Source organism: Lycium ferocissimum, chromosome 5, assembly GCF_029784015.1.
Source record: "Lycium ferocissimum isolate CSIRO_LF1 chromosome 5, AGI_CSIRO_Lferr_CH_V1, whole genome shotgun sequence".
NCBI classification, from domain to species: domain Eukaryota; kingdom Viridiplantae; phylum Streptophyta; class Magnoliopsida; order Solanales; family Solanaceae; genus Lycium; species Lycium ferocissimum.
The window spans coordinates 6,400,149-6,403,813 of record NC_081346.1 but is presented as its reverse complement, the minus strand read 5'-3'; the positions used below and the strand labels follow the sequence as shown (position 1 = coordinate 6,403,813).

The 3,665-nt window shown below is 33.4% G+C and overlaps 1 pseudogene; it reads left to right on the top strand.

Moving 5' to 3' along the window:
• Window positions 1-992: 992 nt before the first annotated feature.
• On the top strand, window positions 993-3,442 carry LOC132058137 (jasmonate-induced oxygenase 1-like; annotated as a pseudogene).
• Window positions 3,443-3,665: the final 223 nt, after the last annotated feature.

The following is a 3,665-nucleotide window of genomic DNA, read 5'->3' as shown; positions in this document are numbered from 1 at the left end:
GAAAATCTCATCTTATCTGTGCTTTTAAAACAAAATCAGTTAATGTCTCCCCTTTGAGTTATTTTTCGAACGCATTTAAAACGTTACATGTCCCGCGCTGTTTCAGTTTATAACTAAATTCTTTTATGTATATTATGATTTCCTACAAGTCTTATTTTGAATAACATTATTATATTTATAACTTTAACAATATTTATAAAGTTATTTTCTTTTCTATAACGCTATATTTACACTTAGCCTAACTAATCATAAGTCCGGTCGGATTAACCATTATTAATGGAATTTAGAGGATGCCTAATACCTTCCCTCTAGGTTAGTTGAACCCGTATCTAGAATCCCTTTGGTTTCGTAGACTTTAAAAAACAAATCGACTTTAGATAATTACTTTAATTAACCTTAGGTGCCCTAATTCACCGTAAATAATTAGGTGGCGACTCCTTAACTTTAAATAACCCTGGAATTACCCGGATGTTGTAAACTATTTTGACCCCGGTTAAAATAGGGTATAACAGTACATGCCTGATTCCTTGAAGAGGAATACTCAACTTATAGCTGTGGCCTCTGTGTATTGCTGTTGTTTGTTGATACCAATTTAAAATACTCAAACTGCAGACTCTGCGGTCTTGTTTCTTTTTTATTTATTTTCTTTTTCGAATAATGTGAAGTACTTTTTTAGATTGTTTACTCTAGTTTTGGATACCAATGCACGTCTGTTTTTATTTAAATTTAACTCCCTAGAGTATTGAGATTTTTTTCTGAGGAAATCCTTGATAATGCTAAAAATATTATCGACCAAATGAGAGAGTACGAGATGAGATCTAACACAGCAAAATATAAATAATAAAATGTGATGAAATCACGTGAAGTTGACAAATTGAAGGCTCCATGTGAGCTGTGAGGTGGTTATGTCCGTCTCTAAGGTTCTGCAAGTTTAAATTATTTGATCTAATTAATCCATAACCATACTTATCCTTTTTTATAATGATAATCATCAACCAGAAACACACACATATAGACACTTAAAAAAGCTACCGTTTTGTGGTACTAATAAGATTTGTCTTAGCCATCCATCTCACAAACCAAATTATTGATCGATTTTTTTCATATAGTTATATTGTAATCTTGTTATAAGAGTCTTGTAGTACTTTTGTACATTTTCGGAAACACTGCAACATCTTGTACGCTTAGGCTTTGCAAGTCCACATGGCTAATTTAGCGATACCAATAGTTGATCTCTCCCCTTTCATTCTAGGTGATGAAGATGGCAAGAGAAATACGAGAGAAGGCGATAAACGAATCATGTTCTCGATATGGCTTCTTCCAAATCGTCAATCATGGGGTACCTTTGGACCTAATGAGCCATGCCCTGAACTTATCGAAGGCATTTTTCGAGTCTCCTGTCGAAGAGAAACTGAACTGCTCCCCATTGCCAGGGTCACCTTTTCCTGCAGGCTATAACAGAAAACCAAATCCATCTTATGAGTTTGCAGAGTTCTTGGTTATGCTTCAGCCTGGATCCAACTTCAATGTTTTTCCTTCCAATCATCCACATCTCCGGTAAGTTATATCTTTAAATTAGAAAGACTTATATGCATAAAAATAAATTACATGATCACTGGAGTTTAACCATTATTACCAGGTTACCAATTAATATGAGCCCATTAGGCTTAGCTGAATTAAAATAGTTTCACCAAGTCCTTAAAAACACTCTTTAAGTCTTGGAGCTGAATTTACAAATAAGCAATTACGTGTTTGGATAGAAGTGTTAGAGACTGAGAATAAGCAGTGAGTGATCTGATTGTACAGATACCTTTTACACCGTCAATGCATTTAAGTTAAACTCGTAGTAGTGACACTTTTATTTTACACTTTTTTTGCAAAAGCTTAAGCTGTTCAATGTCTAAACTGGCGCCTAGTAAAACTGGTGCCTATCAAACTTTTCTAACAGAGCTGTCCATGTCTTCACATTCTCTGCTATCTAATGGTTATTGTACTCAATGATTTGCGGAGACCCTTTAACTAATATATTTGTTTTGTAAGATAAAAATACAACGTTATTGGATCTTCTCGTATCGCTACTAAAGTACAAAATTCTTAAAGTATAGCTTATGATAGACTTGAGTTTTGAAACAAAGTTGCAACATTTTTTTAAATTTATGACAGAGCTATCCAGAAACTGAATATTTATATGGCTACATGGGGTAGAAATGATTACGGGCCATTTAATTTAAATTCCGTTTAATCATTTCATTTGAGTGAATGATTGCATACATTTATTAATCTAATGGATAGAATACAAATCTACTCCTATCATCACCTTGTAGGGCATGAAAAGCTGATCAGTTAAAATAATCAAAATGAAACTTGACTCTCAAATTGAACGAATAGCCATTGAGAAGATAATTCATTAATTATTGTTAATTCATTAATTAATTCTTGTTTATTCAATGTTTCAGAGCAGTAATGGGAGATTTATTCAATCAATTCGCGAAGATCGGAGCAATTTTAGAGAGCATCCTTAGTGAATCATTGGGGCTGCCTCCAAGCACTCTCCAGGAATTTAACAATGACAGAAATTCAGATGTGTTGACAGCTCTGTATTATTTACCCGCAACAGAAAAGGAAAAATGGGGAATAAATTCACATAGAGATGTTGGATGTATAACATTTGTGTTACAGGATGAAGTTGGAGGGCTTGAAGTTCAAAAAGATGATAAATGGATCCCAGTAACACCAAAAGAGGGTGCACTTGTTGTCAACGTCGGTATTATTCTTCAGGTAAAAAAAGAAAAAAAATTGTTTATACTGGTAGTGTTATATAATTAAATAAATATTTAAATTACTAAAGTGTGGTGGGGTGGATGCAATCTCTCAGCTCTTAACTAGAGGTTTCGAGTTCGAGATATGAAATTGAGAAATCCGGATTTCCCCTTAAATGAGTTTTACGAGGCACAAGTCTGAACTAGTCGGACCATTAAGTTCAGAATATCAAATGGTTAAACAATAAAAATATCTTTTTCGTATGACGTTTATTTTTTATTTTTTGTTGAAGGTACTGACAAATAACAAGTACAAAAGTCCAAATCATAGGGTGGTGAGACCAACTGGAAGATCAAGAAATTCATTTTCATTCTTCTATAATGTATCAGGGGATAAATGGGTTGAACCCCTTCCCCATTTCACTAAGAAAATTGCTGAGAAACCCAAGTATAAGGGATTCATTTATAGCGATTATTTGCAAAAGCGCAAGGAAAATAAGCTTAAACGTGCTTCTGGACTTGAAGACGATCTCGGCCTATCTCATTTTTCACTCACTGTGTAGAGGATCAGTAAATGAATCTCTTATCAATCATCGTTCTCTTCATTTTTATATGATTTTAAACTTTCTAAATTTGTGCACATTTTTCTAGTCTCCGTTAATGAACTTTATCTCGTGCAGAAACCTTTGCAACTTTGCTCGAATGTATTTCCATTTTCCTATGATGGACCATGCAAACATCATTTAAAGGCAATTCCTTTTTCTATTTTTGTTTTCTTTACTTTTCTACTTTGGTAAAATTAACAAAGTGACTACCTTTTGGTAGTTTCCTATCATTTATAGCTATCTTTTAAAAATTACCATTTGTAGCTATATTTTTCCAAATTAAGGTATTTTTTTGGATGTA